Below are 14,087 nucleotides of genomic sequence, written 5' to 3' on the forward strand. Positions count from 1 at the left end.
AGTTTTCTTTTATTTTTTTTGTCTGTCTGGTTTTTTTTTTCCTCTTGAAAAAATTCTTCAGTGGGTAACAGTCTGTGTCAATTAGTCGAATTCCTATGGAATTTATTTTTCCCCCATTGCTCCTTTCACCTCTCAGTATCTGGCCTTATCTACCATCACAGCTTGTTTGTAAAGACATCTCCTCCTCATTCCTCTTGACCCCTCCCCTTATTTTCTCAATAATTGTCTTTACAAACCTTCATTATCATTGACTTCACTTTTTGTTCCTTTAAACTTTTTGTGTTTTTTGTTCCTTTTTTAACTTTTTGTTCCTGGGTCCTTTTTGGTTTTGCAATTATTTACAGCAGCATCATTTTCTGTCCCTTTGTAGCCATTTCTGGGTCTGCAGGCAAGGCTACCACCTGCAACCCCTTGATCACACATTGAATAAGTGGCACTAAGCAAGGGACCACACATGGTAAAAAATGAGAGTTTCTACAACACATAAGAGGAAAAAACCCTCATTTAACCCATAATCTACCAGGTAACCACAAAAACAGGTCCCATTCCCATCTTTTCCAAATTCAGACTGGTATATGAGCTAACCTTTTTGTTCTCTGGGTTGAGGCTGTGGGCTCTGTAATGCAGTGATTATTTAGTTGGTGTTTTCTGTATGTTTTTGTGTATTGTATTTATTGGTTATTACTTCATCAACTACTCTGTGTAGGAAGAAGTTTTGTGGTTGTTGTGTTTTTAAGTGTAGCAGCATTATGTAATCTTAGATTCACAGAGTCTCAGAGAAAGGGATTCAAAAGAGTCCTTGGCCCTGTATTGGGAAATTGTTTTTATACATATATAAATAAATAAATATATTAAAAAATAATCTTAGATTCACAGAGTTTCAGAGAAAGGGATTGAAAAGCATCTTTTGCTCTGTATTTGGAAATTATTTGTGTACTTAGTGTGAAAGAGTTTTCACTTGGTCTTTTGGGACAGTCGCAGGACATTCCTTGATCATTGAGTCTAGGAGATCTAAGGTGTCTCTTCATGATCTGGTTATTACATTTCTTATAACTATTATTGACTATATATGCTTATAACTATTATAACTATATATGATTAACTCTGAGGTGTATTTGACTTTTGTTATTGGTTTCTCTTCTTCAGCTCCTCTGTTGTGTGATTGACTTGTAGTCACCAGTTTTGGTTTTAGTTTTACTAGTCTAGGGATTTTTGAGGGGTCTTTTTTCATTTCTTTTCTTGTTTTTATTTTTTTTTCTCTCTGGATATTTTTATAGTTTGTTTATCTCTGTTCCTTCAGGGAGGTCTCGACTCTGATAGTGTCTGCTTCACACAGGAGGATTTGTTTCACCACTTTTCCACTGTCACCTATTTGCACACAGCAGTTTGAGTCATTTAATTTTCCACACATTAGTATTGATCCACAGCCCTCTGAAACCATGGGAATCCTGTCACTGGGACCAAGGCATTTGGGATCAAGTTCCTGCATTTTGAGACACGCTCCTTCCTCTTAGATTTTTTTTTTCCTTTAGGGAGTGTAGCTACCAAAACACAACAACCCAAAGTTGGTGCAATTTTGCAACTTTTCTGATGCTGTAACGAGCTGTGCTCCCGGGGTTCATTATGAGGCTGTCTTGAAACTTGCTGGTGAAACAGGAAAAACAAGAAATCCGACCTCGCTGCAGTGCTTAATTGAAGTGCATTTATTGACTGCTTTTAAGCTCTTATAGCAACTGTGTTTGCTGAGAACTGAGGGCCTTTAGTTTAATTCACCCTTAGCAGAAAAAATCCTGTCACACTGCAGGGCTGGGCTGGCATTGGGCTGGCAGCTGCAGCTGGAGATTGGAGCTTTCCCCCTCCTTGTGATGCTGCTCAGCTTCTCTCCCTCTCCAGGAGTCCCATGAGGGATGAAAATGCCAGAGGTAAAGCTAGAGCATCATGCTTTAGCTTGATGTTTTTGGAGATTTCTTGGTGCCAGGGCAAGTAACCTGAATCAACAAAGAGAATAAACCCCTTTGCTAAAAGGTCTTAAAGATTCTTCAAGCTGCAAATCTTCTGAAGAGTCTGGAGCTCCAACCTCATAATGCTGAGGAGGGAGGACTGAGAAAAACCTAAATCATTGCCCAAGGGAGCTGCAGTTGGATCTCTGCTGGGAAACCTACCTTTGATCCAGCAGTGCTGACACTGGGGTGTGCTTAATGCTGCTAAATTCTTATCCCCATCCATCTGCACTGGAAATTTAGGCTGGAATTTCAGCCTGGAAATGCAGAAATCTGCAGTGTGTGACCGTGCTGTGACCTGAAGAGCAGTTCCTCACGTCCCTCAGCAGGCAGTGGTGCCTCCAGCCACCACCTATTGAAAACAAGGGCGACTCCGACGTGAGAGAGGGAGAGAGAATGATGCATCTGACTCCATCATCAGAAGGCTAATTAATTACTTTATTATACTATACTATGTGCATTGCATCTAAACTGAATCTGCCTTGCACTCACCCTTGCTCACAACTGCACAGAACTGCACTCAGCGCTCATGACTGCCTCGTGACAGTCCAGCACACACACACACTTCTTGGCCCTGATAGACCAAGGGAACAAAACACCCTCACTTTGGACAAACAATCTCCATATTGCATTCTACTTTGGCACAACACAGGCACAGCAAGTGATAAGAATTGTGTTTTCTTTCTCTGATGTTCAGAGAATGTGAATCCCAGAAATATTCCTGGGATTCCTGGGCCTTGCTTTTCTCTGTGAAGAGAAATGTGGCAACAGCCACCCATTAGCACTGAACTTTGCCCGGTTCTGTCTGGATTCCAGGAACTGGTTCCACTGGCAGGAAAGAATTCGGAGCTTTCTGCCTTATCTCTGTGTCCATCTTAAGAGGGGAGCTGAGCACAACTGAGAACAGTTTCTTGATGAAAGAGGCAGGGTGTGAATGCAGGAGGCTGGAGGGATGGAAAGCAGTCCTGGAAGAGATGGAATAGATGGAGTTGATGGATGTGTCTCTCCCCTAGTGCAGGAGATAAAGCTGATCTTGCAAGAAGTGCAAGGAGATGTTTTTGGATATGATGTCACACTGACTCCCTGTGAGTGATGCCTCAGGTTTGAACTTTTCTATTTTTCACATTCTGTGCTCTTTAGTGTGTGGGTCTGGGTTCACATCAGGGGATGGTGAGCTCTGTGCACAGAGCAGGGAGACAAAACAATTCCTGCTCCAGCTGGGCACCAAGGACAAATGATCCAAATCTCAGCCCCAAGAGCACAAACAACGTGGGCTGGAGAGAGAAAAACAAGCAGGATGGGACTGGATGGGCTAAAGCTGGAATTGGACAATGAACTGCAATCTGCACATGGAGCAGCGAGAGACCCCGTGAGCGCTCGTGCATTTTGGGACCATTTTGGTTCATCTTGGGTGCAGCCCTGGCTGGGCTCTTGTGCTGCCCAAGGTGGATCCATGGAGGAGATCCTTTGAATAAATCCCTGCTTTATTCTCTAACTCTGTCCATCCTCTCTTCTAGTTCAGCCTTCTCAAGGCATCATGACACCCGCTGATTTCATCTCTACAATGTTATACTAACTGGCTGGGGATTTTTTTCCAAGTTTTGGAACCCTTTTGGCTTTGCAGAGCTGAAACACCAGCACCACTGAGGCAGGTAAAGAAAGCCTCTGAATCCTCATTGTTCCAACCCAGGTGCAAATCTGACCCGGAGGAGATGGGGCTCTATTCAAGGCGTCTGTGATGCAAATTTATGCAGATGACAGTCATTAGTCTACTGTCTGTTTGTTTTTCTGCTTGCTGGGTAAGGAAGAGGCAGCGACTCTGCAGAGAACTGGCCGGGAGATTTCAGATTTGTGCCCAAACTGCCAACTTAAAAAAGCTTTAGAAAGTGAAGAAGACTGACTGTCAGTTCTTTTGGAGTTTTCAGGGGAGTGGGAGGGTGGAAGCTCTTTCACCACCGGCCACCAACCCCTTGGCTGCTCCGTCCTGGCATTTATTGGCAGATCCTCGTGCAGTGGGTTGCCAGGAGCAAAGCTCCATGGCCAGGAGGGCACAGGACCCAGCAGCCCTAAATTAATTAGACACAGCCCTAATTAAGAATTTATTGATAAACCTGGGGTCAAACCAGTGTCTGCATCTTGGTTCTAAAAGCATTGTAGTAGGTAATTCCCAGGAATGAGTTTTGTCACCTGAGCCAGAACACGTGGACAGACCTGTGGAAGTGGAGGCTTTTCACATTGACCCCATTTCTGTGCTCACTGTGACCTAGTAAAATCCTGCCCCAGCTCTCTGGGATCCTCTCACCTCTCAGGGGACAGGGACACAAGCTGAGCTGGTCTCTGTGCAGCCAATTCAGAGCATGGAGTAAAGCAGGAATCTAAAATAACCTGCAGTGAGGGCAGGTTAGCAGCAGCACGGGGTTCTGAGTGGAAAAATCAGGTCTTCAGACACCTCTGGGTGACATTTATTCCCCAGACTGGTGCTGGGATGCAAGAATAAAATCCAAGGTCCAAAGATATCTGTGCTGCCTGCAAAAAGCCCTTTCCACTTGTTCAACAGCCCTCTTGTCAAGGCTGCAGTCACCTCTGGATCAGTTCTCAGGGAAATGGGGAAGGTTTGGGGTCAGGTCGGTTCCTGGTGTAAATCCTTTGGTTATTTCACACTTCTTGCAAAGCAGACCTTGAGCCTTTTTGAGAAAAACACTTAGAAAACTGCTGGGCTCCCCAAAGTAGCATTTTTCTCACCAGCTCGAATGTGCTGAAAGGACGGGATTTTCTATTTTCTGTGAACTTTTCCCAAACAGTCTTGCCTTCTTTTTTCTTCTTCTTCTTTTTTTTTTTTTTTTTTTTTTCCCTTCTCTTTGAGAGGGGGAGGAGTTGTGTCTAAAAAAACAAACCCAACCTGTCGTTCTCAGCTCTGCCAACCTGTCAGTCCAGCCATGCAAGAAGAGAGGGAGAGAGACAGAGCAAAGCAAAGGAGGGAGTGAAGCAGAGATTCTTTGAAATCTCAGCAGGACATTAAGGTAAAGCCCATTTCTCACTTCCTTAATTACTCTTTTCCCTGTGTTTGTACACGTAAACAGAAATTCTGTTGCCTTAGAGAGCTCTAAACTGACTAAACACCCCGCGTGGGAATAACCTGCTTATGGTTCAGCTGGAGGGGTGTTTTGAGTGTAACCTGGCAGCTCGATAGTTGTTGTTTGGAAACACGGTTTGAGTGGCTGGAATTCGTGTTAATTTGAATATTAAAGAGAGGCAGAGCTTGTTCGAGCCCATGTTTAGGGAGGGTGCTAAGCCGGTGTAATTGCAGGGCTGAGCCAGGCTCTAATTACCGCAGATCAGGGTGAGAACTTGTCAGAGAATGTGGGAAATGGATTTGTAGGAATTTTTTAAAGCTCTGTAGAAGGCTCACATCGTCTGCATCTGTATGTAAACTTTGAGATAAGAAATGCTGAATGAGAAATACCACGGAATAGGAGAAACGCTGGTGAGAGAGAAATGGAACTAGAAACAAGTTGCAAAGGATGGCCTTGCAAAACAGACTGGATACTTCAGAGAAATAGACCTGTGAAAGATGCATTGCAGTAGGATCTGCATCAATCATTTTAGATAATTGGCTTTAAGGCATTTGCAGTATGGTGTGGCTAAAGCTGATAGGCCAAGAAACGTTTACAGTGTATTGTAATTAAGAAAAAATTGGCTTCTGATTGTGATGGTGTGAATTATAACACGTGTATTGTCTCACCCTTCTCATAAGACTGAAAATGGAATAGAAGTTTTTAAAACACCTCTCAGTTACCCCATCTCTGGGTCAGACAAAGACATAATCCAACACGAGAGGAGGGAAATCCTTCCAGAGCTGCCAGCTGCAGGGCTCGGTCACCTCCTCCTGGAGCACCTGGCATGGCCCCAGGTGGGGATGGGCTGTGGGACCACCCAAACCCGTTTTGGCAGCTCCTGCGTTCCCTTCTGTGCTTTCTGTCCCCTCCTGGAGGAGCTCAGCACCCTCTGGGAGCTGCCCTGGGCGTTCCTGAGCCAGCACAGGCTCCCAGCTCAGCCCGGGGAAACTGAGGCTTGTGGAGTGTCAGGAAGGCTGCTTGGAATCACTCAGAGGGATCACTCTGCCTGGGGAGCCTGCTCGGGGTTTGTTGGGACGACTGGGGGAGTGCGGGCCGAGGAACAAACAGGAATATTCACAATTTGTTGGACCTGAGTGTCCGTGCATGAGCACCTGTGTACAAATGTGTCTGTGCAAGGAGCCTGCTGAGAGGCTTTTCCCCCTCCTGTGCCATGAAAATCCACAAAAAAAAGGTGAGAAAGCAAGAATCCTCTGTGGTATTTTCTGAGACCCTGACGAAGGTGAATTTGACTCCATGTTTTTAGAAGGCTAATTTATTATGTTATGATATTATATTAAAGAATGTTATACTAAAAAAACCCAAAAATTAAAGAATAGAGAAAGGACAGAGACAGAAGGCTAAAAGCTAATTAAAACTCCTGATTTTTGCTAGAGCTCTGACACAGCTGGATGGTGATTAGTTATTAAGTAAAAGCAATTCACATGAAACTAATGAAACATACACTTGTTGGTTAAACAATATCTAAACCACATTTTAAAACAGCAAAGCACAAAAGAAGCAAATCAAATAATTATTGTTTTCATTTTTCTCTGAGGCTTCTCAGCTTCCTAGGAGAAGAATTTTAAACAAATATTTTTTTAAAAAATATAATAATAACAATCCTGCTCATCCCCCTTAGAAATCCCTCTATTCCTATATTTCTAAACCCTGAGCAAACATTTTAAGCTGTCTTGAAAACTGAGATACCTTTCTGAGCAGGCTGAGGATCCGGGTAGGTCACACCAGAGGCAGAGAGGATTTCCTCTCCTTGCTGTCTCTGGGGTTTCCACTCCTGCAGCAGGGTGCAGTTACCTGTCCAGAGCAGCTCGCCTGAGCAGAGCAAGCTGAAAGGTGGCAGAGATAATGCATGTCCCTGGAGGGCTTGGAACGCCTTGGCCAGGGCTTTGCTTACACAGTCCTGACTTCTGCATCTTCCTTGGTGTCAAACTTCCTCACATCCTTGTGCCTGTGCTGTGATCAGAGCTCTTCTCCAGGCTGTGGCCACCACAAGCCTGGAAATCCAGAGGGGATCCAGGCTGGGAGGGCTGGAATCCAGAGGGGATCCAGGCTGGGAGGGCCTGAAATGCAGAGAGGATCCAGGCTGGGAGGGCTGGAATGCAGAGAGGATCCAGGCTGGGAGGGCTGGAATGCAGAGAGGATCCAGGCTGCTCTGTCTGGATAAAAACCTTTGCACAGTCCTGGTGTTACATCATTTTCCTTTCTTCTGGGATCGTGTTCTCCTGGGAGCCCTGACTCATTCTCTGGGGATGGTGATACAGAGTGTGATTATAAACACTTTATTAACAGAAAAAACTTTTTTTTTTAGAGTGTTTTTTGTAATATTGTTGTGAGCTTTCTTGCCAGAGCTGGAATGGAGAGGGAAGTGTTTTTTCAAGTGAACATAGTGGGTGGAGAAGAGGAAGTGAATATTTAAGTTTTGGTGGAGATAAACTTCTTTACTCCTTGTTACAGTAACACAAATTAGTCACTGAAAGAAGGAAAGGAGGAAAATTAACTTTCCTGATCTGCAAAGACTTCACTAATGAACCTCACAGCACTTTTGGATCTTCTCTTCTCTTCTCTTCTCTTCTCTTCTCTTCTCTTCTCTTCTCTTCTCTTCTCTTCTCTTCTCTTCTCTTCTCTTCTCTTCTCTTCCCTTCTCTTCTCTTCTCTTCTCTTCCCTTCCCTTCCCTTCCCTTCCCTTCCCTTCCCTTCTCTTCTCGGATACTTTTCTGGAACCAGAGCAGACATTCTGCTGCTCTCTCTTAATTCCTGCTCTGCTAAGGTGTGGATGCAGTAAGATAAGGAGATGGGTGCTGCCAAATCAGCCAAGCCCCGCAGAGCTGGGGCAGTTGAGCCATTACTGACAAAACCTGGATTATTACAGCTCCTGCTGATGGATGGTTTGGCAGTGCTGAGCAAATGTCAGCTGATCTATCAGAGTTAACCAGCTGCAACTCCCTAAATTCAGGTGATACCCAGGCAATCCATATTTTAGATGGGCTCCAGTAGCGTAGCAACAACTCTGCTGGAAGTGTCGGAATGAGCAGCCAAGTCCTTGCCAGGATTTCTGTGCCTGTCACTGCAGGGACTGATGGATGGGTCATTCCTTCGGGGAGCTTCTCCTAAAGAACAAAAACGAACAAAAACTTTAGCAAAGGACCCTTCCCAGACAAAAAGGTTGAAATCTGAGCCAGCCCTCTGCCAGCAGAGGCTCTGAACAGCTCCTGGAAAGGTCAGGTGGAAAACACTTCACACTGAGGAAGTTTCTGCTGTTCACCAGCGCTGCTCCCTCACCTCAGTTTGAAAATTAAGATCTAGACACAGTTAAGGGACAAAGGGCTTTTAGTTCAGTACCTGATAAGGATTTTTATGGTGCAACAATTTGTTATGGTGGAATACACTGAAATGCACGTAGGTAGATTGCATATATAATTTTGTAGACCTTGCAAATTAGCATATTTAACAAAGATGCTCTAACGAGAGGCTTGAATGAATAGCATGGCATCTTTTTATCTTGAAGTATTTTCTCTTAGATGGGATATGAGTTTATGGGATATATTTTGGAGGGGGTTTTGGTTTTTTAAGATAGCATAAACCTTTCACCAGGACGCTGCTCCCTCACCCCAGTGCTCCCTGGCGTGACTGAAATTCTGGAGACTGATGCTCTGCCCCTTTTTCTGTTATTAGTCACCTTTCTTGCCCAATATTCTCACCCCAAGCTTTTGGTGAGCAAGTTTGGTAACAGAACACCCCTTTCCAGTAATTCATTGTGCAATTAAACCACTACGTGATAAATACCAACAAGCCCAACATGCAAATACCACCTCCCATTTCTGTCTGCTTTCAAACCAGGATAAGGCCTTGATTTGAGACTTCATTTTTCATCTTCAGTTGTAAAAGAGAACTTGTCTGTCCTGTCTGGCAGGAGGCAAGGCTGGAACTTAAGAAGTGGCCGTGCTGCATTTCACAAGGAACTGTTCATTTCTTGTGTTTTCCAGTCAGGATTCCATCATTGGTTCCTCTTTTTAAAGCAGATAAATTTATGTTTTGAGGGTGTATCTAGGGGAGGGTAATCTCCAACTTCTCAACTTTGTGGTGGCATAGTGGGATGGAGAACTGGGAGAGTGGAGAGGGTTTCAGCCCTTAATTTCCTGTGGAAAGGTTCAGCAGAAGAACCATTGAATTTTGGGGTTCTCCTTGCTAGGAGAGTGGGTCAACACTTCCCACAGAAGATCTAAGGACTGACATTTCAGTTTGTCCAGCAAAAAAACTGGAAAAAAAAAAAAAAAAGGTAATTTTGGCTAACAACCATTTTTTCAGACAAGTTTTCTTCAAGGGAAAACCAAGACAGGCTCACAGAGCTGTGTGAAAGGACTCACCTGGATAAAAGAGTAAAATTTTACTGGAAAACAGCTGGAAAATTTCCATGTTTAATAAAGGCATCTCCATTCCTGAGACAACTTCACAAAACATCTCCATCCAGGTCCTTTTAAAATATTCTCTCCCAAACTGGTTTCAAATTGGCCCCAAACGTTGTGCACATCAGCAGCAGGGCACTGTTTGGAGTGGCAGAACCTGCATCACCTGGCCCTGCTCATTCCTGACTTCCCAGACCCACTTTTGGATGGCCAAGTGGCCCCTTTTGCTCTCCAGGAAATGCTGATCCCCAGCATTTCATCCTGGGAGAAGGAGCAATTTCCTACCTGGCTTTGTCCCACTCAACGATAGATTAGGACAAATCTGAGCCACAGAGATGATATTCACTTCATAAAAGCAGAGGCCATAAAACACAGGCCACTTTCCACCAGAAATCTCAACGGGGAAATTCAAATATTTCTATTTCCACTCACAAGCCTTCCCCAGCTGTTTGACTATTCATGAAAATCCTTTCAGTTTTCCACAACTGAGTGAGGACTCTTTCCAGGAGCGGCCTGTGGTGAGATTTCCAGTGCACTCTTGCTCTGGATGGACTTAGAATATTAATCTTTTCATGGTATTTTGTCACCACAACCAGTTATTTCACAAAGAAATGAGGCAATTGGTGCTTCATGCAAAAAAAAAAAAAAAAAAAAAAAAACAAAAAAAAACAAAACCAAAAAACCCCAAGTAACCCTCCTGCGAGTTTCTGTTATTCAGGCCTCAGAAAAAGATTTGATTTGGACTTTTTCAGTGGGAATAAGTAATTACAGAAAGGCTTGATTTGGACTCTTTCAGTGGGAATAAGTAATTAGTGCTTTGCTTTATCTCCAGCCTGTTCAAATGGAGTTCAGTGATTGGTGAGGCAGTTTTGGATGGAGGTGCAGTTGCCCTGGCAACAATCGGGAGTGAAATCAGAACCTTTTGAGCAGCCAGTGGAATGTGGTTCCACTTGGATGACAATAGGTCACAGCGTTTTAATGGGCAGAATGCAATCCAGCACAATAGGATTTATTGCCACTGTGACATCAGATTGACACTATTCCTACAAATTCTTCAGCTTGTGACAGACCTCGCTGAAATCTGTTCAGTGGAAAAACTGGGAAAACTCCATTAATCATTTTGTTTTCCAAATGAACCAGAGCCTGTGTGTGCCAGGGGTTGGGAGGAATAGAGTGAAACCCAGGCTCGCTGCACAGAGCCCTAATGAGAGGCTGTCCAGGGATGGTTCTGAGCACCCAAGGCTCCTTTCTGCAGGGTGCTGACCCAAACCTGCACCAGGGATGGTTCTGAGCACCCAAGGCTCCTTTCTGCAGGGTGCTGACCCAAACCTGCACCAGGGATGGTTCTGAGCACCCAAGGCTCCTTTCTGCAGGGTGCTGACCCAAACCTGCACCAGGGATGGTTCTGAGCACCCAAGGCTCCTTTCTGCAGGGTGCTGACCCAAACCTGACAGAAAACTTCTGCCCTCGCTGGGTTTTCTATCACCAAAACAATTCCCAGTGATTTCCAGGATGGTAATTCAGGCTTTTAGATCTGATTGCATCTGCTGACAGATGAGACCTTGCAGGAGCAATTCCTGAAGCAGCACAGGAAGAAAAGGTTCCCTGTTCAGTGTGGAGGGGCAATATTTCATCCCTCCTGCCTGAACATTTTTCCATCTCCTGCAAAAAGGATCCTTTTATTCTGGAAGATCCCAGAGTTCTCTCTAAATGGATACAATGCCCAGGACTGGGACAGGAGAATGTGCTGCCTGCAGCTTTAAGGAAATGCAGATTTAGAGTGCCAAAATCTGCCCTGAACCAAAAGCACAGGTTTTAAATAATTCAAATTTCAATTCTTCAACTGAGGTTATTTTAAAATTTCAATTTTAAATAATTCAGTCTTCTAATATAAACACACAGAAAGGTTGGAATCCCTTGGGATGTCCCTACTGACCTCTGTCACACATAGAAATCCAGAGCCACCTGTTTGGTGGCATCAGAAATGGCTTTTAGAATTTAAGTATTCATGCATAAGGGGAACAGGAATATTGGAATATTCACGGATAAGGAGCACAGTAAAGTTGGACTATTCCTGGATAAGGGGCACAGGAATTTTGGAATATTTCTGGATAAGAGGCACAGGAATGTTCGAATATCCCTGGATAAGGGGCACAGGAATGTTGGAATACTCATTTCAAGTAGGTGGCCCTGAACCTTTAACCAATTTTCCTTTTGAATCAATGGAGGGGGTTCCCATTCATGTTTTAATATGAAAAGCAGATTTTTCTCCTCAGTCACAGGCTGGTACCCTGCACATCCTTTCATTGTTGATAGGAGGCTTTTGCCACAATAAAGCCCCAAGCTGGTGAGCTGTTCCTCTCCTTGGAATTGTTCCTGGAGAACAATTGAGCCAGACAATGACACAACCTGTTGCTTGTCCTCCCCAGTGGGAAACGGGCTCGGAGCTTTGAGTCCATAAACAGCCAAGGGTGTGGAAGGCAAGGAGTGACCTCAAAGCCGGGTTTTACACGGCAGAACAAAGAGATCTCCGAGCCTGATTGGAAAAACACCCCGAGAGCAAATCCATGGCATAAGATCATAATTATCAACACACGTCACGGCGTGGCTGGAGCCCCTGGCAGCTCCTTCAGACACCAGGAGCAGGGTCCTGGGTGACTGCAGACAGCAGCAGGGACATCCCTCCATCCCTGCAGACATCCCTCCATCCCTGCAGCTCTGGCTTGGGCTGGAGGCTCTGATGCCTCAGGATTTTAGCTTTTATATTTTTCATCTATTTGTAATCCTGCAGTTCTTCAGTGTGTAACTCTAAACTCCATGTACAGTGTGAGCTGCTGCTCTCCCATTTTGGGCAGACACAACAATTCCTCTCCAGGCCTGGCAATCAAGGACACCTCACTGCCTCAGGCACCCAGAAATGGAAACAAAAGTGAGTTGGGGGGGAAAACTTGGGGTAAATGACTTCATTAGCTGAAGCTGTAATTGGAAGATGAACCCCCAACATGCAAATGGACCAAACTTATAAAAGTGTCAAAACCTGTGACCCCGTGTCCATTTTGGGTGGGCTTTGTCTGCCCTAAATGTACTTGAAGGCCCTTCAATAAATAGAACCACTATTTATTATCTTAATTTTGTCTGGCCTCTGTTTTTAGTAGTCCCAAAAAGGCATCAGCCCATCCTTAGGGATATTTGGGGCCATTATTGCTCTCAGAACACTTTCCCTTTGTTCCAGCACTCCTGGCATTGTTCCAGCACCTCCGTGATCACTTTTTCATTCTGCTTAATCCAAACTTTCTTTCTATCCCATGATCAGCTTTGAGGTTGCTCCCAAATTAAGATGCCCAAGTGATGTTTTGGGTGTTTTTTTTGTTTGTTTGTTTGTTTTTTTTTTTTTTTTTTTTTTTTTTTTTTTTTTTTTTTTTTTTTTTTTTTTTTTTTTTTTTTTTTTTGTTTTTTTTTTTTTTTTGTTTTTTCCCTGTGGGAAACACCACTTTGTGTTCTTCAAAGTCTTCACTTCCCGAAGTTCCTCTCATCCTGAGGTGATGGAGCTTAGCACCACACAGAATGTTCCAGAAGAGGAATTCCACCAGTCTGAGCTTGTGATTTAGGGCTGGGCAGGCCTTGGGAGTGATTTGGGGTTTCATTAATCACCTTTGGATTTGGATTTGAATTTGGAAGGACCCTGAGCAAGTGATGCTGTAATTCCATTTTATTCAGTGAGAACAGGAGTAAAAACGACCCGTGAAAAATACAGGGTACAAAATAGGATAAGATAAATCTCCCACTGAGGCTGAGTACATCACTCTTGAATTTAATTTAATTTTGATGGCTGATCATTTATCCAACTCCAACTAATCTGGAGTGAATCAGGGGACAGTGGCAGTAAATTTCAAACCAGAGGGTGAAATTCTCTTTAGTCACACTCTTGTCTCTAGTGACAGCACCCCTGTAATGGTATTGTGGAATAAATAAGAGAGACATTTATTTCACAGGCCCACAGCACCTGTGAGGCCAAACAGAAAAGTTGTCTCTCAAAACAATGTTAGGGAATTGCTTTGGCAATAAAATCAACCCTAGTGCAGTTTAGATATCATTTTTGTGTGTGTGTGGAGTGTTGACATTTGCACTGTAGCAGGTTTGTATTCGATGTATTTTTGTTAACATGGGCTCTGATAAGATCTGCTCGCTCCTTCACACTGTTTGCCTGGAGAAGTAAAACAGGAAAAACACAGCTGGCTGAGCAGCTTGGTGGCAAACAGCTGGGAATGGGCTGGATTCCCATCCAGGAGCTCCTGCACTCAGCAGGGCTGGGGGAAAACCTTCCACACCAACAATTCCAGTCAGAGTTCCACACTCAGAGCTCCAATCCCGGGCCTTGAGGGGCACAGATCAGCCTCTGTGCAAGTCACAGGGAGGGAAAGTCCTGTTTAAAACAATCCCTACGTTTAATTTTTCCATTAGAGGCAACTTCTAGATATACATTGCTCACATCTACAGGCCTGTGTAAGGGACACAGGAATGTTGGAATATCCCGGGGTAAGAGGCACAGG

The sequence above is a fragment of the Onychostruthus taczanowskii genome, unplaced genomic scaffold (genome assembly GCF_017590055.1).
Source record: "Onychostruthus taczanowskii isolate IOZ18803 unplaced genomic scaffold, ASM1759005v1 scaffold30, whole genome shotgun sequence".
Classification (NCBI taxonomy): Eukaryota; Metazoa; Chordata; class Aves; order Passeriformes; family Passeridae; genus Onychostruthus; species Onychostruthus taczanowskii.